Source organism: Neophocaena asiaeorientalis, unplaced genomic scaffold (genome assembly GCF_003031525.2).
Source record: "Neophocaena asiaeorientalis asiaeorientalis breed wild unplaced genomic scaffold, Neophocaena_asiaeorientalis_V1.1 scaffold476, whole genome shotgun sequence".
NCBI classification, from domain to species: domain Eukaryota; kingdom Metazoa; phylum Chordata; class Mammalia; order Artiodactyla; family Phocoenidae; genus Neophocaena; species Neophocaena asiaeorientalis.
Window position 1 is genome coordinate 4,210,590 of NW_020172178.1, and position 23,111 is coordinate 4,233,700.

Consider the following 23,111-nt stretch of genomic DNA (forward strand, 5'->3'; position numbering starts at 1 on the left):
AGCCTGTGGCAGAGGGGACACCAGCATCTGTCACAGGCATCCTCCAGTCTGTGCAGAAGAGGCAGCGCTCCATGGGAGGAGTGCTGTAGAAACTTCCAAGAGAGGTTTCATCGCAGTGGGGTGTTGGGTGGCAGTCACCAGAAGCCAGATGCCTTTGGTAAAGAAGTTCATTTGTATCATTTTTTAAATTAGATGAAACAAATGAACTTCTTTACAGAAGGCATCTGTCTTCCGGTGACTTTGCCACCCAACCCCCAATGAACTTATTTAAAAAACAGAAACAGACTCACAGATTTTGAAATCAAATTTATGGTTACCAAAGGGGAAAGGTGTGTGTGTGTTGTGGGGAGTAATAAATTAGGTGATTGGGATTGACATATACACACTACTATATATAAAATAGATAACTAACAAATACCTACTGTATAGTACAGGGAAATTGGGATGCCTTACCCAGTCTGTCTGTAGCTTCTCCACAGCTGTTTCTCATTTCACCATATTCTCCAAGCTTCAGCTCCAAAGGGACAGTCCTGTGACAACTTCTCTGAGGGAGGAGCAATCTTCCTTGACTTCAGACCCCTTAGATGGCCCCCATATGTGGCTGCAATCCAATAGCCTCCATCCTGCGACTTATTATTTCTGTGTCTGTGTTTTAGGAAAGCCTGTGAGCTGGCAGAGAGGGGACTGTCCCTGTCCTCACTCGATGGGGGCACCTGACACAGTGCTGGGCATGATGCAGCCACCCTGGATGGAGAAACAAGCCAACTGGGCAACAGGACATATTTCAGTCACTTGTCTGCTTATAGGAGGTCCAAAATCATATCCCATGTTTTCACTGGAGACAGATGAGCCCTTGAAGACCTAACAGGAGTTGCCTACCTCATTCATTCCATCAGTCATTCAACCAGCTCTTAGCCAGTGCCTCCCATGCTCTACGCCCTGCTCAGCACTGGGTAAGCAGTCATTGGACGGGGCCATCTCAGCTTTCATGGAACGTATGGAGCAGAGTGGGGGGAGTGGCATTAAATAATAAACACACATTCAGAATATAAATTACAATCTGAGATCAGTGCAGTTCTTCTAAGAGTGGCAATAATGGTGGAGAGTAGGCAATTTTAGATGGAGAGGTGAAAAATTGTAGTTCAGCCATACTCTAGTGATGGGCTTAGAGGAAGAGTTTCTGGAATACTACAGAATCTGGAGGTTCATATAATTCAGCATCGGTGTTTTCTTAGAAGGAAGCTTTTGATCCCATGTGAACCCAGCCCTGTATGGAAGGAGGGTTAGGGGGTCAGGAGAGGTGATCCCACCTATCAGCCCACCAGGGGCCATAATACTTCACTGGCTTTTACTAGATTCTTGAACTAATGAGATGTCAGTCAAAGGAAAGTGCTGGGCGTCCAAAATGACACACAGACTTGCTAAACCTTCTCTCACACACGGGTCTCCATCTATCTGTTTATCCAGATTGTCTTTATCTCAGGCTGAGTCAGAAATTCAAACACCAAGGCTGTGCTAAGAGGATGGGGTCCATCGCGTGAGCAAAGACCAGACCAGCCAGCTAAGGACTCTGGATCCATCCTTACTACCTTTGAGCCCTAGGGAAAAGTCACTTTATCTCCCTACCCCCAGTTTCCTCATCTGTAAAATGGATTTGATAAAGCTGATCTCCTAGGGCCATCATGAGGTTAAATGTGATGAAATATTCAAAAGCCCCTATCTAACTAAGGCATAAAAAATATCCTGGCAACTTGTGTATATTTGTAAACAGACCTAAACTTTGTGTTTTTCATAGATGAACTTCCAATGTGAGGTCTGTGGGAACCAGTCTATGTTATGTATCTCCCTTTCTCAGTTGAGCTTTTAAGACCAGGATTCCATCATTCATGCTCCACTGTGCAGATGGAGAAGCAAGTCAGAGGGTAACAACTTGCCTCGGGGACATGAAGAACCATTCTGAGAGCTGAGGCGAACATCCATGGCTCCCAGATATGCCCCCTAGACTCCTCTATAAAGACAGCCTCTTGATGACATAGAAACTCATAAGCAAAACTTCGAGTCAGCCAGGATTTATCCTCAAGGTGGGCTCAAGTTCAACAAACATAAAAAAGAAATATCTTTAGTTATCCTTCTGAAATCTCTCTCATGTTAGGCAATTCCTCCATCTTGGAAGGCAGCAAGAAAATAAAAGTGACATCACCCAGACTCGGCTTCCCATTGAGCCCTTGGGCACCAGAAATTACTTTCCTGCACCTCAGTTTCTCACCTCTGAAATGGGAACAATGAAAAGTCTTCCTTTAGGGGCCAAGTGGGCTGAAGTGTGTAGAGTACCTAATGAATGTCCCGGCTGTACCTATTTCCTGAGATAGTCACATTTTCCCCAGGCTGTTTGACTTGAGCTCAGAGAACTTACCCTGAAGATACAGAAATTCTCTAACTTGAATGTGCCTAGGAAGCAGCAGAGGAGGTTTGTTGAAATGCAGATTTGGACTCCGTGATCTTGGACAGGACCTGAGATTGAGATTGTGCATTTCTCACAAACTCTCAGGATTCTACTGGTTCATGGATCCCACTTCGAGCTTTGGTGGACTCCTGAATGAAGGAAGGTAGAACAAGGGAACAAACAGCCATGGGTTTGGTTTGTCTTCAGCCCACATGGGCCCTCCTCCATGCATGCACACAAGCACAGACACACTCCTGCAGACACATACACACATATCCACATAAGGGTGCCCTGGGGCACACTCAACCATGCACAGACTCCCATCACCCACTCTGGCTCTCAGTGGAGGACCATGCTGCATCACAGTTTCCAAATGTGGGTTCTGCAAGAAAATCGCTAGTTTCACACTGAATGGTTTTACATTGACTCCATGCTAAAACCCATATCTCCCCTATGCCTTACTCCACCTTAAGTGACAATGCTGAATCTGTGACTTCCATGGCCAGTGCCTGTGCTCTGAATGTTGACCAGCCAAGGAAGGGCACACACTCCTGGGTGTGAAGACCTCACTCTTCCTTACCACTCTGCCTCTGGCTGAAGAAGAGAAGGGGGACCTCCATGGCCTGAAGCCTGAGGTTGTAGTTCACTATGCAGCCCCATGTGCTGGGACAGGCCCTGCCCTTTCTGCCCCTTTATTTTTACTCTGCAATGATAAGTATTATTGTAAAAGAAGCTACATCTTATTGAGCACTTCCTGAAGGCAACATACTAAATATTTTACATATTAATTTATTTGACCCTGACCCCATCCCTGTAGATAGGTCTTATTACTGCACCCACTTTACAGATGAGGGAAGTGAGGTGCAGAGATGTTTAGGTAACCTGCCAAGGCCACACAGCCAGCACCCCAGGAATAGCCAGAGCTGGCTCCTAAGTGTGCACTCAGGTCTGGTACTAGACCATTAATTGAGAAATCACTTTTACCCTACCTATTTTGCCCTTTCCTCCTTGTCTTTTTTTTTTTTCTTTTTTTTTGCGGTACACAGGCCTCTCACTGTTGTGGCCTCTCCCATTGCGGAGCACAGGCTCCGGACGCGCAGGCTCAGTGGCCATGGCTCACGGGCCCAGCCACTCCGTGGCATGTGGGATCTTCCGGGACCGGGGCACGAACCTGTGTCCCCTGCATCAGCAGGCGGACTCTCAACCACTGCGCCACCAGGGAAGCCCTGTCTTTTCTTTTAGTGTCTTCCTTTCCTTCCTTCCTTCCTTCCCTCTCTCTTTCTTTCTTCCTTCCTCCCCTCTTTCTTTCTTTCTTGTCTTTTCCTTTCCTTTGCATTCATTGCTTTCTTGTACTTTACATTCTCCTTTCTTCACTCTTCTCTTCTCCCACAGGGTCCTATGCTGATTGCTGCCTTCCTGTCTCCAACTGCATTGTCCTGGATGCCTTGCAGGCAAAAGAAATTAATCCTACCTTAAGAAGAATTTAGTGCCCACAGTTTGGCTGATCCGGGGAGGTAAAACTCAGTGAGGTGGAGACAGCAGCTGGCCCTGAAACACTTTATCCAAGTGTCTGGCTGATGAGCCTCTACCAAGCTGACTGACTCAGTCCTCCTGGTCAGACAGAGTTCCAGCTCCTGTACCTGCTGCAGTTCACCGAGCCCAGGTTGTTGCTGGTGATTTTATTCGACTTCTTTCCTCTGGACCTCAAAACAGCTCTAGTGTTTGGGTGTGACAAAGTTCATCTCACAGGTGAGAAACCCGAGTGCCATAGACTTAGTGCTTGAGTTTCCTCAAAATTCATATTTGGAAATCCTAACCCACCCCTGCCCCTCACCGTGAGACAGTATTAGGAGGTGGGGCATTTGGGAGATGATTGGATCATGAGGGTGGAGCCCTCATGAATGAGGTTAGTGTTCTTATAAAAGAGACTGCATAGGGCTCCTTCCCCTCTTCTGTCATGGGTGGTCACAGAGAGAAGACAGATATCCATGAACCAACAAAAGGATCCTCCCCAGACACTGAATCTTGATGTTGGACTTCCTTGATCTCGGACTTCCCAGCTTCCAGAACTATGAGAGATATAAATTTCTATTGCTTATAAGCCACCAGTCTGTGGTATTTTGCTATAGCAATATGAACAGATTAAAGTACCAAGTCTCAGGGCCATGAAGAGAGGACCCAAGGCCGTCCAGGGGTAAGTGGTGTGTCAGGAGTCGTCCTGCCCTAGTTGACACTTTTTACTATGTTACTTTGTCTTCTAATTTATACAGGAGCCAAAAAGAGGAAACTAAAAATAAATTTTTAAAAACATTCCAATGTGAGAAGTATAGATGGTCATAGTGAAGGAGAATTTGTTTCAGAGATGAGAACTTGGGCCCTGGGAGGAGAAACAGCTTGACTGATATTTGAAGGCCACACCAGGGGGCTTGCCACCCACCCTGACATCACTACACCAACCCATGGAATCTTCTCTAGACCGGTGCCCTCGTGGAAACTGAGCTGCAAGTCCCTGCTCTCAGCTCACAATCTTTTATCATGTAGCACACGTACAAGCACACACACACACAATCGCACACACAGTTGAGTAGTGGGAAGTATTGGGTTGATTCTACTGCCTTTAATTTTTATAAGGCTGTTATTTCAGTCTGTAGTCCTCTGGTTGTCCAAATTCAACCCCTAATTTCACTATTTGCAAAGAACCAGGGTTTGTTTTCATGCAGGTCTCACCATGTTACTCACGTAGGAAAGTTCATGGAACCTGGTATTTTGGGTGCCCTGGTGTGATCTGGCTTCACACTCATACCCCCTGTTTCATTATTCCTTTCTTAGCCAAGACTGATTTCTCAACAATACAGTCAGGTGTGTACTTTGAGCAAAGGGATTGCTGTGAGGAGGCAGACAGCCCCCTGATGACATATTTATACAGTGATATCTCTACACACGGTCCCCCAAATTCATCTGTGTCATGATAAAAAGCACCGTGATCCACCCCTATTTGTCTTGTTGTCTTATCTCTTTTCCACTCCTCGGCATCTCTTCTTACAGCAGTATGGCTTTCTTTACTATTCCTGAATTGAGTCCTGATGTTTGTAGGTTTCTGTTCCACCCCTTATCTATTTGTTCTGCTTGGGACATCATCCTCTCATTTTTTAGACAACTCAAGGACCCCCCTGAGAAGGCCACCTGCCTCAGCACAGCTCACCTTTCACCCAAAAGAACTTACCTGCTTGCCTTTCCACCACTTTCATAGGCTTCTGTCTTAGCCCTTTTCTCCATCTATTAGAATGATTTTCCTTGAGCTGCATCTCCTCTATATGCTCATGAGTTCCCGAAGCTGATGAAGGTGCTTGCTCTTCCCTGTAGCTCTAACACAGAGCATAGGGCCTGGCATGGAGAGGCTTCCATGAGGCTGGTTGGATGAATGGGTGAATGAAAGGATGGATGGATGAGAAGATCAAGGAGGGACAACTAGGTAGATGTTGAGAGATATGCTCCACCATAGTTCTGGGTGTATCCTCAATCTGAAAAGATGCACAGATCTTTATCTGCCCTGGCTCCTGAGCTCTGGCCCTCAGGGGTGCTTGTAACTGAGAGGGCATTACTGTCATCACTTCTCTCTCCTCTTCTGCTTCAAATGGACCCAGAGATGGATCAGGTCAGAGAAACCCCCAAGACACCCCCGATCCACACCCAGGGTGCCATTGCTGAAAAGTGTTTTGTCTACAGAGCACTTATCCATTCCAGCGTCATACTCCATATGTGCTCGCCTTGAATCCATGCTGAGTGCACTGCATTTTCTTCGATGCAACAGCATAGCACAGCGACTAATTGTTCAAATCCAGCTTGGATCGCTTCTCAGCTGCATGCCACTGAATATGTTACTTACCTTCTCAAAGTCTCAGTTTCCTTGTCTGTAAAACAAGGAACTGTAATCCAACCTCATAGGTATTTAGAAAAATCAAGTGAAATAGTTGATGGAACATGCCTGGTATATAGTAAATACTCAATATTTACGGTGTGTGTTTGAAAAATGATCAGTGTTGGGTCTAAAGGCCTCAACCCATCGACATTCAGCCTAGTGAGACCCTGAGCAGAGGACCCAGTAATTGTGTCAGCCTTCTGACCCACAGGTCTGTGGGCTGATACATGGGGGTGGTTTGGTGTTGCTAAGCTGGCGATGGTTGTAATGCATCAATAGAAAACTGATACAAGAGCCTGAGGGAGGCTTTCGCAGACTGGAGCTGGAGGCGGTCTCAGCTTTGGCTGGGGGAGGCATAGATGGGTCCAGTGAGGTACACACTCTATGCTTTGCTCCTGGTGACAATGTTTCAGAGAATCCTAGAGCCAGAGGTAGTCATGAAGATCCCTGAAGGAGGTCAACTCTTCGGGAGAACCATTGGGTTAGAGGTGTGATGACAGTCCCCATAGGGGGATTTTCCAATCAAGGCCAGCTCTGAGACATCCAGGACTGACTTTATTAATTAGGCTGCCTTCATGGTCTGTGACAGAGCCTTTGAGAAGGAACAGAACTGATGTGTATTGTGTTCATATTATTTGACAGAGGGTATGCTTGTGTGTATTTGTTCACTCGTGTGCATGTGTGTGCACATGTTGGGGGGGTGGATTAAGGGGAGAGATGCACTAATCTGCACTTTTCAGAAAATAAGTGAGAGATAACAATTCGAATCTCACAATTGTATTGGTTTCTATCATGGTCTTGTGTAAGTTATTTTACCTTGGACATCATTTTCCCAACTGCAACATGGAAATCATAAATGCTACTTTCCAAGTGATAAGCCAAACTTAACTGCAATTTTTTTGGTTTGTTTTTGGTTTTTTTGTTTTTTTGTGGTACGCGGGCCTCTTACTGTTGTGGCCTCTCCCGTTGCGGAGCACAGGCTCCGGACGCGCAGGCTCAGTGGCCATGGCTCACGGGCCCAGCCACTCCACAGCATGTGGGATCTTCCTGTACCGGGGCACGAACCCGCATCCCCTGCATCGGCAGGCGGACTCTCAACCACTGCACCACCAGGGAAGCCCTTAACTGCAATTTTTAAAAAGAATATAATATGAAGAAAACCTCCACCAGGCCAGAGACACAGAGGGAGGAGAGATGCAAAGGTTTCAGTTGCATTGATCCAAACCTCCCCAGTTCCCCCAGAGGAGGGGCCAAGACTGACTCCATTTCAGTTTTGTGAATTCCATTCAAGACCCTGTTATCTGCCTGCCTATGCTGTTGGTGGCAATGTAATTTGGTGCAGCCACTATGGAAAATGGTATGGAGGTTCCTCAAAAAACTAAAAATAGAGTTGCCATATGATCCAGCAATCCCACTCCTAGGCATATATTCTGACAAAACTGTAATTCAAAAAGACACATGCACCCCTATGTTCATAACAGCACTATTCACAACAGCCAAGACATGGAAACAACATAAATGTCCATTGACAGATGAATAGATAAAGAAGATGTGGTACATATATACAACGGAATATTAGCCATAGAAAAAGAATGAAATATCATTTGCAGGAACATGGATGGAACTAGAGATGATCATGCTAAGTGAAGTAAGGCAGAAAGAGAAAGACAAACACCGTATGATATCACTTATATGTGGAATCTAAAGTATGACACAAATAAACTTATCTATGAAACAGAAACAGACTCACAGGCATAGAGAACAGACTTGTGGTTGCCAAGGGCAAGGGAGGGTGGGGGAGGGAAGGATTGGGGGTTTGGAGTTGGCAGATGCAAACTAGTATATATAGGATGGATAAACAACACAGTCCTAAAGTATAGCACAAGGAACTGTATTCAATATCCTGTGATAAACCATATTGGAAAAGAATATACAAAAGATTGCATATATATGCATAACTGAATCACTTTGCTGTACAGCAGAAATGAACACAACATTGTAAATTAACTATACTTCAATTAAAAAAATAAAGTTAAATTGTAAGAAAAAATGACCCAGTTATCTGAATATACTGAGTTTACAGTATCAAAAACCACTCCCATCTGGCCAGCTGCATTCCCTAATGCAGGATGAATACGCTGTTAAAATGTGACTCCATGAGAGTATCTCTACTTGTTGACTTATATGTTCCCATCACTAATGAGGAATGGGGAGATGGGTCTGATAAAAGTTAGGAGTGTGGGAAAAAATCAGGGGCAGGAAGTACTACAGCAAAGCTTGGAGCTAGAGATTTCTTCCTGCGACTGGAGGAAATGAGGAATAAAAGCACCTGTGATATTGGGGGCAGAATGGTGAGCAAGCCCACATAGGAGAAGCTCTGAGAACCTGAGCAAAATTAGCAGTGAGGAGTTAATATACACCACTTGTGCAGGAAAGAGATCAGAGCAGAGCGGTCCACAGGAGAAATTACAACTACTCTACCTCTCTGCTCTCTTCTGCCCACGCTCCCCATTGCTCACCACACTCCAGCTCAAGGGACATGGCCCTGCTGCATGCCCCTTGAGCACACCAAACCTGAACTCCTCTTCTGTTAAACTGCTCCCCAGCAGATATTCTGAATCTGGCACTCCTACATTGGGCTCCTTCTTATCACTCAGGTCTGAGCCCAGATGCCACCTTCTTGGAGACATCTCCCCATGAGCCCTCACATAAGTAGCCACCTCCCTTGCACACCACCAGTCCACCACTCTCTACTATATCACCCTGGTTTATTTCATTCACAGTACTTGTCACTGCCTGAAAATACCATGTTCTTTTTTCTGCTTATTTATCACTTAACTCCTCCAGTAAGAGTGTGGCTTTTCACTGGCTTCAATCGGTTTTATCTTGTCTTCAGTACCATGATTACTGGGCATAAAACAGAATTTCAATCAACATTTCTTGAATGAGTGGATGAGTGAATGAATAAAAAATGGTTAAGAAGACAGGACATCAATTAGGAGGCTGTGCCAGCCAAATAGCCTTAGGCAGAGGTGACAAGAGAGGAGTACAGTGGTCATTGAATTGACTGGATGTGGTACTGTGTTTCAGTCCCAAAGGCAAAGAAGGATCTGATAACAGCCCCAGGATCCATGCTTGAAGCAGAGAGAGGACAGAGCCTCTGTGGCAGAGAGAGAACTCCAGGGAATCAGCTTTGTGAATGAGAAAAAAGGGATTGCAGGAGAAGACCAGTTCTCTTTATTTGAAGAATGGATGCATTTCTGGGTGTGATCGAATTGGCAGCTGGAAATATGGGACGGGAGTTAAGGAAAGAGGTTTGGGGCTAAAAGTAATCATTGGGATGCTATTTGTTCATTCATTCATTCATTCACTTACGATCTGACACTTGATATGATCCAACTATGAGCCGAAAATTTACTGAGAGAGGTATTGAAGAAGCAAAAACAAAAGCAGTGACCCTGCCCCCGAGGAACTAACAGTTTCCTTGGTCCTTCTGCCTACAGATGACCTTGCATATCTTCAGACGAGATTTCCCAGGGTTTGGGTAAAGCTAATAAAGGGGAGAGAGTTTGCAGTCTGCTCTGGGCCAATTCACTTAACCAGGGGCAGGAGGAAAAGAAAGCATTAGAAAAAAGATGGTGGAAAAAAGAAGACAGAAGAGTTTACTGTAACAGAAGATAAGGAAGACCCACCGAAAAGATTAAATTCTTTCTGTTTGTGAATGGTTTCACTGTATTTGATGATACAGCGCATTGGAGGTTCACAGAATTGATGCTCTTCAAGTAAGGCAGCCCTACACTGGTGTCCCAGTGCATCAGTGATCACTCCTGCTTCTAGAATGATATTAACACTTTTATAATCTTCCTTTGGCCCATCCCTGATCCAGAACAGGAGATAGAAAAGGGAAGAGGACCAGGCTTTTGCCTTCACAACGGCCACTTTTGGCAGATCAGAAGCTGTGCCCATTTACTGTCCCAGCTGAAGTCTTGAGTCTCATAACCTGAGAGCATCCTGGCACACTTAGCCCCATGTGATCTTGCATCCTTTCTACTGAAATTATGTGAATGAATTCATGAAAAGCTCTTGAACCAATGCCTGGTATACAGTAAGTTCTTAAAGATCGTATTACTCTTACCCTTATTATTATTCCTTGTCAATGAAATCTACATCTATCTCTGAGATTTGTGTTAAGTCCCCTGGGATGCTCAACCAGCATGTCTAGTGGTCAAGTCACACTGAGGAACTCGCTTACTTGAAGAACCTCGTTGTGATCCCAGTGCAAGGCTCTGATAAGTTCTGACACACAGAAAACTGTTTCAGCCAGTGTGATCCACACCTATTTAATTTTTTTTAAATGCATATAATGACTGTTGACCTCTATCAGATATAGGGTTTTACATGTCTGGCAATTGTATTTCTCCTTTTAATCCAATAAGCTTTTTTCCTGAACTCTGCATAGATGGGACATCTCTCATTTATCCTTTAATGCCAGAGGAGGGAAAGGGATCATTTTATTAGCAAAAGTGACAATAACACGTGCTCTCTGTACAGCTTTCTAGATCTCCTAAACGCTTTCAAACACACTTGCAGTAATCACGTGAGGTTAGTATTAAATGTTCCACTTTACTGTTAATGGAATTGTGACTCAGAGAGGTTGTGTGATTTGCCCAAAGCCACAGAGCTAGAAAGTGATTGAATGGGGCATATGCCTTAGTTGTTTCAATTCATAAACTATGTTCTTTCAAATATTTCCCGGTGCTTCTAAAACTAAGAATTCCAGGTAATTTATAAATTACGAGTCATGTTCTCTGCATACTTAGACATGAAAATAAATCCCTACAGGTGTTCTATGTAATGGAAATAAACCATGGTGTGGCCCAGAGAGGGGTCCGTGTAGGTGGTGATCTGAGGGTGGGGACTGTGTTCATGAGTCCTGGGCTTAGGTGCTGGAAGATTCTCCCTTGGAAAGAGGAGAAGGCACCCAGAGCTTCAACAGATGGGTTGTTTGCCTCTCACTGAAAAGAACAGTATTATATCAGAGTCTGCTGGGGTTTTACAAAGGCCAGATAGAGGCAGAGGTTGTGGCATAACCCACAGGAGAAAAATTAAGCGAACTAAAACCTGTCTTTGAGAGTGCAGCTTCCATATGAAGATTGCCACGTGGTTGTTTGTTGGTACCTCTCCTGTCCTCGATGGCAGGATTTCACCCGACACCCCTAGCACCTTGTCCCCGTGCTGCCGTGGTGGGGAATCTCCAAAGCACACAGAGTGAGCAGCCCTGTGCTCTCGGCCCACAGCTCCCTACAAATAACTTCTTGCTCTCTGAGCCTCGGGTAGAAAATAACTTGGTTCGCTCGAGGCATTTGGGCTGCGATGCTCTTTGTGGTTGTGCTGTTGTTGTTTTTTGCTCACTGAAAAGAGAAAGTTAACATTTGTTCCTCCCCACGAGTCTCTTCTCCATCTGGAATCAATGGGGGGGCCCTCAGCAAATCACCCCTGAGGACTGGCTGATGTTTATAAGATCTTAATCCTGGGGGGACAGGCTGGCTGAGGAGGCTGGTAATGGGATAAGAAACCTCTCTTCTCCAGGGCACCAGCTGGAACTCAGCCCAGGCTCCTAATGACAGGAAGTTTCCAGCTATCAGGAGGCTCACTCTGTGAAAGGCGCTGGCGGGCTGAGTCCAAGGTGGCTTCTGCTCCATCCCCCACTCCATTCCTGTTTCAGGTTCAATGTCAGGGATTTCCACTCAATATCAAGGAGGCATAGGCACACAAGCATAAGGTAACCATTGTAAGTTTGGCACAGATGAGAGGCAGGGGATACGGGAACACGTTTCTCCACCAAAGAGAACCTACTGTGTGCCAAGTGCTGTCCTAGGACAGAGAACACATGGTTCCATTTAACTCTCAGAGCCATCCTCTGCAGATGGCAGTGGTATCCTGCTGGTGCGGAGAGGTGGAGTAATTCGCCCAAAGTTGCACAGGTAAAATGCCTTTCCGATGCCAGAATCTGTAGTCTTTTCACAATTTACAATGGTACTGAGTCTTCTCAAATGTTGAAAGGTCTAGCCTGGAAGCATCCTGCCCATGGACAGATAGGATACACACACACCTACACACACGCTCACACACACACACACATACACGCACACTGCTATCAGCAGCAGTAGCAGCATTCAAACCATGCCACAAAAATATACTCACAACATGATTTGGTGTTCATGGCTTATAGCAGTGGTCAGAAACTTCTTTTTCTGAAAAAGGCCAGAAAATGGTAAGTAGTTTCTGCTTTGCTGGTCATACCATCTCTGTCATAACTACTTAACTTTGCCATCACAGCATGAAAGCAGCTACAGACAACATGTAAAAGAAAGGAACTCTCTGTTCTCTAATAAATTTGATTTATAAAAACAGTTGTTGGGGTAGACTTGGTCTATGGGCCATAGTTTGTCAATGCTTGACTTAGAGAAATCCTTCTCCCATTAGGATAACTGAGGGAGGACTACCTGGAGGAGGTGCCATTTAAGGTAGGTCTCAATGAACAAGCAGAATTTGGAATATGGAATTAGGGAAAGGGGTGGGTGTTGCGAAAAAGATATTGGAGTGAGTGAAAGCCTGGGGTACTGAGTGACTCTGGAGATGGAAAACTCTCCAGCATGGGGGGAGATCCCTGAATGGACAACAATGGCAGTGGAAATATGACCCAGAGGAAAGGCAAGACCAGCTTAGCAAAAAAAGGAATGCCTGCCAGAGGGGCTCTTCACACGGTCTACAATCTCCACCAGTTTATAAATATCCCAAATCCAAGTGGAAAAGAGATTAGAAATCACATCTCCAATAATTTGAAATTGATTTACAGTAGGGGAGAATAAAAACACATATATGGAGCCACATGAGAACATGTGCTTCTGGAATCAGGTGAGCCTAGAGGGCCTGGTTGTAGAGATGGGAGATGAAGGTCCAGGGCAGAGAGACATGGAGAGCAGAAGCCTGAAACATATGCAAATTCTAAGATCATCCCGATCTTGGCAAAAACATGCAGCTCTAGCTGTGTGACCTCAGTCCAGTTACCTAACCTCTCTGTATTTGAGCTTCATCCTGTTCTCTGACACTGGGTGAATGATGTGTACCATTCAAGGATGTGGTAAATGTGACAGGAGGTGGTACGAATGACACATGTAACCCATGTCGGAGGCATATTAGGACTTTAACAAAGCACAGGGAGACTTTCTCTTGCCCAAGATCAAGGTGTGTGCTTCATTCAGAACCCTGCTGTGGAATGGCTCCCTTGACTGCAAGGTCAGAACATTCTACCTTCAATTAGGGTAGGTGGGGATTAGGCAGGTTGGCATGAGGGAATTTCCGTTTTACTTGGGAAGCCAGGAGGAGAAATGGCTCCGTATCTACAGCACATTTTCTCTCTGCACGTCAGCTCTTAACTCTTTCTTGAACACCCCAGGTTCTGCTGACCCTCTTAGCAGGTGCATGGCCTTTCCCCATTTCCAGAAACATCTTTCCTTTCTTCTCTCCTCTGCAATCTTCCAAGGCCTGGGCCCAAGGCTACCTTCTTGGTGAAAAGTTACCTGGGCTTCACCTCTGTCAGTCACAATGGTCACACTCCAATGTCATTGTTGGTTTACAATGGTCACACTCCAATGTCATTGTTGGTTTATGTCCCTGTAACCACCCGTAAAGCCCACATTTCTCAATAGCAGGTTTTAGTTACCTTTGTGAAAATAGCCACTAACCTCTCAGTGTTTTGTGCAGATAAGGTGTAAATGATGGCACAGACTGGAGAATGAACAGAATTAAAGATATAATAGCCACTGCATCTTGGTTGCTATATATGACCCTGGCATCATGCTAGGAGTTTTGTGTTATCTAATATTTACAGCACTCCATCAGCAGGTGTCATTTTCCTCATTGACAAGAGAGGAAACTGAGGTTCAAGGTGACAGAGCATCACAAAACCTGCACTCAGATCTGCCTGCCTTTAGAAGCCTAAGTCTTCTGCCTCCATTCCCAGGACCTGGAAATAAAGCACACACACAAACAACTTTCTTGGCACTGCTCTCTCGCATAGACCATACTGAGCAGTGTCCTTGGGGTTCATTGTGGCCACCCTGTCCCATCAGGCAGCCTTAAATGTACATAGAGGCTAAAAGCCCTGGCAGAGTTGAATTTCTCCTGCACTTGAAGGCTTCTGTTCCCCGACAATGATGAATCTGAAAATGGAGACATCGTCCAAAGGCACACATTTGAATGGGTTGGGAATAATAGTGTCATCCTTGAACCAAGGGGCAGACAGAGCAACTGCTTCAAGTGTCTGGTTTTTATCCTGCGTTTCAGTCCTCTCAATGCCACTTGAGTACAAAGGCGCAAGAAGCTGCTCTGTGTGTGTGCTGTCCAGCTGCACGGTGCAGAGGACACCAGGGAGGCCCCACCCTGGGAGACAGCAGCTGTTCGGAGAAAGCCACTGAGTCTACGTGATGAAATCCTGTGATGCGCAGGATCAGGGCTCCCCAGAGATGCCCCCATCCTACTCCCTAGAACTCAAGAATCTGTTACCTTTGGCGGGAAGGGGACTTTGCAGACATAATTCAGACTTTGAGCTGGGGGGATTATTTTGGATTATCTGGTTGGGCCCTAACTGTAATCACAAGGATCCTTAACATCAATGAACCTTTCCTGGCTGAATTCAAATCGGGGGGAAGAAGTAAGTACAGAAGGCTCAGAGCAACGCAATGTTTCTTGCTTTGAAGAAAGGGGAAGGGGCCCATGATCTGAGGAATAGGGGAGACCTTTATAAACAGAAAAAGGCAAGGAAACATTTTCCCCTGGAGGCTTCAGAAAGGAACAGCCCAGTTGACACTGTGATTGTAGCTCACCGAGACTAGGTTGGATTTCTGTCCCATAGAACTGTGAGATCGTACCTTTATGTTGCTGTAAGTCACTCAGCTAATGATAACTGGCTAAGGTAATAATAGAAGGGTCATACGAATATCCACTCTTTGGTTTCCCCAACAGCAAACCAGCAGCCCATGAAAGGGCAGCCAGCCCACCTTAGCCGTGGCTTTCTAGTACCATAGTGCTTACAGCCCAGGACACCTTTGACGTCTATGGAAACTCTCCAGAAGGAAGTAAGTTAGAGAGGCCATATACGGATGGAGACATGAGCTCATGTGATTTAGCCCAGGGGACATTTTTCCCCTTTATAACACACAATTTACATAACCAGCATTGGATCCCAAAAGGCAGCATGGGATACGGGAACATTCCTGAGTCTTTCAGTCAAACCTGGGTTCAGATTCTGCTCTACTCATTCACTGACTGGCTACCTAATCTTCAGTGACCTTGATCAGCTTAGTTTGAAAATCACAGCATATAACTTCCGCTTATTTTGGGGATCATGCAATGTGATGAATCTATTATCTAACTATTGCCACTGGAACCTAGGAAGTTCTCAATAAATTGTATTATATTTATTATTTTGCTATTTTCCTTTAGATTTTGCCTTTATTTTTTCCCAAATATTGGAACTAAGTCATTCACATACCTCATATGAGTGTCAACTGATAAATATCAATGCTATCAAACCACAATATTTCCTTTGATGAATTATTGAAATTTTTATTAATGTAATTGGTGAATATAGTTTTAAAAGTCAAATGATAACACAAGAATTACCACACAAACAAGGAGAGTTCTCTACTTAATCCAAACTCCAGACTCTTGCTTTCCAGGGGCTAACACTTTTCATTTTGATAGCCTTTCTTTTATGATATTTACTTTTAATTTTATAAAAAATATCCTTATAATACTGCTACATGTTGATTTTCTCTTTTAAATATTATTAACTTCCTAATACAGAATATGATTTAGCTCTCTGAAAATACACACACATACACACACACTTCTTCCCATGTAGTTTTAATAGAATTTTTTGATAAATCAGAAGTGTTTGAATAAGTCAAATACTGAGCCACATAGTAACTATAATTACATATTGTTGGTGGTGAAGATATTTTCCCTGGAGTAAATATTTATTATTATTATTTAGTTTGTTTAATTTTCTATATAACTACTATTTATCTATTTTTTAATTAATTAATTAATTTATTTATTTTTGGCTGTGTTGGGTCTTTGTTGCTGTGTGCAGGCTTTCTCTAGTTGTGGTGAGCGGAGGCTACTCTTCATTGCGGTGCATGGGCTTCTCATTGCAGTGGCTTCCCTTGTTGCACAGCACGGGCTCTAGGCAGGTGGGCTCAGCAGCTGTGGCTTGCGGGCTCTAGAGCGCAGGCTCAGTAGTTGTGATGCACGGGCTCAGTTGCTCCACAGTATGCTGGATCTTCCTGGACCAGGGCGCGAACCTGTGTCCCCTGCATTGGCAGGCGGATTCTTAACCACTGCACCACCAGGGAAGTCCCTTATTTAATTTTTATCTTTAAAAAGATTGTAAGTGGCTCACAATATGGCCAAACACTAGTAATTTACTGGAATCCTCTTTTCTTCAGAGATATCTATTCTCCATTTCTCTGTCCTGCTTCAATGAGATGGGTTGTTTCCGAGGCTGACTTCTCAGCTTTGACCTGGGAACTTTTCTTCACTCTCAGCTCGAAATTTCTCTGTCCCTTTTTTCATCACTTTGTCCTGAATATTATCTTTGTTATTATTGGCTTCATATCTTATTGCCTTGGAGAATATAATTTAGTAACTTCTTAAGTCAGGTCATGGAAGTTTAAACTTCAATCTATTAAGTGTCTGAAAATATCTGTATTTTATCTTCACACTTGATTAGGAGTTTGCATGGAAGCCATTTTCTCTCATAACAAGAAAGGCATTGCTCCTCTGTCTTCTAGTTTCCAGTATAACCACTGGAAACACAATTTTCTTATCATTCATTATCTTTGTTTTGGTTCTGTGAATGCACAGGATGCTATATTTATTCTATGTGTGGTGAAATGCCATGCTGATGTGCCTTGGTACAGGTATTTTTTTTTATTAACTGTGCCGACCACTTTGGAGAGACGGAATAGCTTTCAAATGGAAATCTATGTTTTTCATTTCTAAGAAATTTTCTTGTATTATATCTTGAAAAATGTTCTCCTGTTTTCTATTCCTGGAGATCATATGGGCCAAATATTGAGTTTCTTAGGTTTATCTACTTATCTTTATTACATTTTTATATACTTGACTTTTTGTTATTTTTCCTGAAGGTTTTCCCAAACTCATTTTCTAATCCTTCTATTGGATTTTTTTCTGCCATTATACTTTCTAAACTCAAAGAGATTTTTCTTATTCTCTGAATATTATTTCATTGTATTCTAATGTCTCTTGGATACAATATTGTTTTATTTCTCTCAGGATAGTAATTATAATTGTTTGCAGCTTTCTTCTGGTCAGTGCAGTCTTTATATCCTTTAATTTCGTCTGGCATTTGTTTGTTTGTTTTGGTGAATGTGAATCACGCTAAGAGTTTTCATCAAACATCTGGAGATACTTGGTTGTCAATTCTGATTTGAGAGCCTGTGACTAAATATCTAAGAGGAAACGTATGCTTGGATGGACCCTGTCCAACACTGGACCTCACTATTGCTTAAATGGAAAGCCCCCAGCACCTGTAGCCTGTTCTCTTGAGTCAGTCAGTTTCTCCTGAGAGGTTGCCCAAGGATGATGGCTGATTGCCAGTGCTGGGAGTCAAGCATGACAACATGACGTTATTTTTCAAAAACCTCTGGTTGAGATTCCTAAACCTTCTGAGACTTGTTACGTTTATACTGAGACACACAACCCAGTGTTTTCCTGGTTTGTTTGTTTCTTTTCCATGAGAAACCTCTATTCCCAACACCTTCCTTTAGGGTACCTGTATTATATTCAACAGGTGTGGCTTCAAACCTTCTCAAGAGTCCAAAAAGATAAGTGGTTTTTCCTTCACACCAATCTCTTGTGTCAAGGAGGAGGAGATTGAGGTATCAAGGCCATAAATGGGTACCAGAATTTACACTGGGCAATGTGCCTGCATTCTCCCTCATTTGGTTCTTTCAGCTACCTATGGGAATTCTCATTACCCCAATCAGACAGAGGAAGAAGCTGAGGCTATATGACCATATAGTGAGGTCACCTGTCCAGGTCTGCATGGCTAATCAATGTCCAAACCAGGTTCCAAAGGAAGGTCTGGCTAATTTCCTCTGCTTATGACCTACCCACTACTCCATGTTCTATCCTTGTTACCACAGCAGATTTACTGAAGATGCTTGCCCGCATCAGCAGTTGGAGTTAGGAACCATACTTATCATCATTTTAGAGCTGCAAAAACATTTATTCACATGGAGACATGATATAACTTGATTAAGACCATGTCACTCATCATGATAGAATTGGAATTCAAATCCAGACATCCCGTTTCACAAGCTGCAATCTTCATGATTTACCCCTGGGCCATAAGCCATCGTCTCTCTTTTCTTTACTTAAAAGTCTGATATGCTCATTGTTTAAAGAATGAAGTTCAAACTCTTTAGCAAAGCATGCAGAGTTCTTTATCTCTGGTCCCTACACATCTCTTGTACCCCTTTCCTATGCATTATAAATGCATCAAATTCCTTTTAGATCTGGGAACCCAGCACACTTTCTCTTTTTATAGATTTTGCTTATGTTGGAGCCTTTAGAACCCCCAGTTCACCCATACCTCTCAAGCTGCCTCGGTATTATTGACTTATCTTTCAAGATTTAGTAAGAATGTCAGCTTTCCTCGGAAGACTGCTATGACCCTTACTTGTTCCAACTGTGGTCTCAACCCAAGATGAATTGGAGGATCACAGGAGGCTCCTAGGGAATCCAGCATGTGCTTTGTCCTACACACATGTATCCTTTCCTAATTCTCTTTTATTGACTGGCTATCTATCACCCCATGCTATAAGGCTATCTATCACCCCATGCTATAAGGTTGAGAACTGTCTGGTCACCACTTTCACCACTCTAAACACAAACTTCGGCACTTAAAAAGTGCTTTAAAATATCTGTGAGAAAAAAAAAGAAGAGAGAGAGCAAAGGAAAAGACAAGAAGAACAAAAAAATAAATAAATAAAACATAAATGTGAGCTGCAGTTGCCTGGCTAGTCTGAGTCCTTTTTATATTCATGTTAACACGCATATATAAATACTGGGAATTCCCCTTGCTAAATTCAAGTTTGCAAAGCTTTGGTCTTTCATAAGATTACGTCATTGAAGAGGAAATCACTACATTTTTTAAAGAGGAGCCAGACCACTGAGAAGTGTATAATGGGAGAAAAAATAATAAAATCCAGAAAGCCATTGCCACAAATGTAATATTCACCTCCCCACAACACACACACATGCCAAAAATGCTCTGCTTTTGCTGAATCTGCAGTAGCTCAAGTCATTAATTAAAACCATTTCCAAATCTATGTTGATCAGGATAATAATGCTGATGAGATTAACCATGTTAATTGGTCTTTTATAAAAACTCTAAATTCAAAAATATAATAACAATAATAAATCAAATGGAAGGAGAAAACTTAGGCAGACATATCCATCTAACCACTAGGAGATTTTAGACTGATTAACTAAAAAAAAAATAAAGAAAGGAAAAGGAAAACTTCCAAAGTGGTTGAACCAGTTCATCGTGGTCTGTTAAGGAAAACAAGCTTCTTTTGTGTCAATAGGAAGGCATTTCTCATGGTATGGTCTAGGCATTCTCTCCAAAGCATGCTGTGTGAAACATTCTCAGGCTTTATTTAACATCAGGCCATTCTCCTCCTTCCAAGGTTGACCATTCGCTATAAGAACTGATAGTCCCGAGCAGTTTGTTCTGAGATGGGTCCACCCGGTTAAAGCCAGGAGGGAGGATGTTAAGTCAAGACCAGCCAAAAACATGGAGGGATGAGTAGAATTAAGGACCCCTTTCTGCAAATTAAAAAACAAAACAGTCTAGAGATGGTTGTCCTGCTACGATTGGTGTTTTTGCTGCAGCCCCCAAGCCAAGGTCTAGGACAAATCTTAGACCTGTAACTCTCTTGAAGTCTTGGCATCCTCATCATTGGGCACTTCCTGTATTTAACTTGCTTCCATAACATGATGTTCCCTTTTACAAACCCTTTCCAGGAGGGGAAATGGAAAACAGGGCAAGGTTTCAGGTTTGTGTAAAGTCCTGCTGAGAAAACCTAACATCTGATGCTTCTGGTTCCATGAAAGAATGTTTGAAGTAGACTCCATGTACTGCAAATTAAAAAAAAAAATTCTGATTTTTTCTTTGCATGGAGGAGTGAGGTAGGGTGGTTACAGGAGTCTGACTTTGTGTCTGCGTGTCTAGTACTATAAGAAATCTTGAAGTTTTGATAGACTTAATCCCTACCACAGGAGGGTATAAAATAGCAGAGTTAAACTGCCAACAAAACCAGGACCACACCAGGAAAGCCATGGGTTTTCAAGTGGTTTCCTGCCAGGTCCTGCCTGGCAAGACCCCAGCTAATCAGTGAATGCATAATATCCCAATCTATCAAGCTGGACGTGGCTTTGCCCCGGTCTGGGTGAGGTCTGAGGTGACCATCACTGCTCAATACACTGCCTTTTGTGGGTGAGAATCTCTACCCTTCAGAAGATATACATGTGCATTTCCAAATGTCCCGTATGTTTTATCGGTTCTTCTCTGTGTATGCGTGTGAGTATGTGTGTCAGTATTTTTCTCCTACCAAAATTTCTTTACGAATTGTGACAACTCACAGATCTTTCTTTGTCTTTTCCTAGTTGCGGCCGTTCAGACCGATTTTCGTCTTGCATATGATTTTAATACAAGCTAGTGTAATATGATTACATTAACTGTTGAGCAATATCGCCTCAGGAGAACCAAACCACAGAGCTTTTTTTAACTGCACTGGGAATGCTGGGACTCTATCTATACTTTTAATTCTCCATTAAAGTACATTGGGCAGATAGGCTGGGTTTTAAGCCATGTGTAACTATGTATTTGGATGGCTGGGTGTAATGGCTTAGGAGAAGGACATGGTGTGGAGGTAAATGGTGCTCATTTTTTTTGGAGTCAATATTCCTTCCTCCCTTCAAAGATTCTAGTGACTTCCTGGAAATGTGTCTTCTTTCAAGTTTGGCCTTCAGAAGTATGGCTAAAAGTGGCTTCTTTCTTTTTTACCAGTTTTCCAGAAGGGAATTCTAGGAGATCTGTAGTTGTGGCTAATGAAGAGAGGAAAGGAAAATCTTCTACTGTGGTTTATAGGAAGAAACAACTCTGAATAAGATTTTGAAGGTAAAATTATGATGATTATAATGACAATGATGATGATAAAGAAAAGAGGAAGAGAAGGAGGAGGGGAGGAAGATGGCTGGATTCCATTCACTTATATATATATATATAATATATTGTTTGGCTATTTCTGGAACAGTGTGATGTCAGAATATCCATGCCATTGTCTTTAAGAAAGCAAAAATGATTCTATAATTCCACTAATGACAGAATAAAAAGTGTAGCCTATACACTGCCTCTTGACATGGAAGTATTCCAAGAATTGATTTTGTCAGACTACGTACCTAGAATTTTTCTTTTGGCTCAGAAAATATCACTATCCTGTCATTGAGGGAAAATGTGTGTGTGTAGAGGGGTTCTATACTGGAGGTGACAGACATAACCTAATTTATCTTCTGGTTAAGAGAACAACACAAGCCACTCAAAGCTGCTGGTCCATTCTCAAACCCTAAAACCCAAATGGATGGGACTTTTTTGTTTACGTTTTTTTGTTTCCATTGTTATTTCTTCTCAACATATTATGAGTATACAAGATATGAATGTATTTTTTTCTGTGTATTTTTGTTCCAGGTTCGCATCTGATGCTCTTTGCTTAACTTAGAGATGATAGATCTGATAAGGGTGGCAAAGGTATCCCATCCTTATAACTCAAGAGCAGATGTTAATGATTTTGAGGATTAAAAAAAGAGTTGTTCATGGATCTGCCGTTAACAGTGATTTCCTTCTTTCCCATCCTCCCAACTTCTTGTCCTTTGATATCAGGGCAGAAGGCTCTTCTGCTCTGAGCTGATGTCATCTGGAAATACTCTCCTTCCTTGCTCTGGAAGATGTGGCCTGATTCCAGAAAATAACACATTTCTGAAAACTCTTACAGGACTTCTGTTGGCAGTGACCCTGGTCTGCCCAGTTGAAGGGGATTCTGGTTTCCAGAATTTTAAGAACAGCCTGTGCCAATGACAAACCAGGTATTGCTGTCCAGGGGCCCATAGTCAAGACCTGTTGGAGAGGCCCATGGTTTTAAAATGCCCTTGGGGGATGATTTATGTTAAAATATCCTTGAACCTACTTTCTTAGCAATGCCTGCTTAGACTTCCCCAAAAGGTCAAGACTACCTCCTTTTAGAGTAACCTATAATAAGGTTACTCTATAATATTTTCATGTGCTAACATATGAAGACGAGAAGCAGAGGAGCAGTGATGTGCCAGTAAAGCTTAACAACCGGCTCTCTGGGGGAAACAGCCTTGAGTTGTAGCAGTTGCTTATTTCCGTGGTGTAAATACTCGCATCACAGCCAATTTCAAGCTGTCTCCCTGAATGTGGAATTGGGAAGAGGTGCCTGTAATTGGCTCTCACAATCCAGGACCAGCTCCAGCCCAGCCACTGCTTTAGACTAAGGAATAGCAGATGAAGAGAGCACAGAACTTGGAGAACAAAGACCTGGTTTGGATTCCAGATGCGCTCTTTCGTAATTTAGG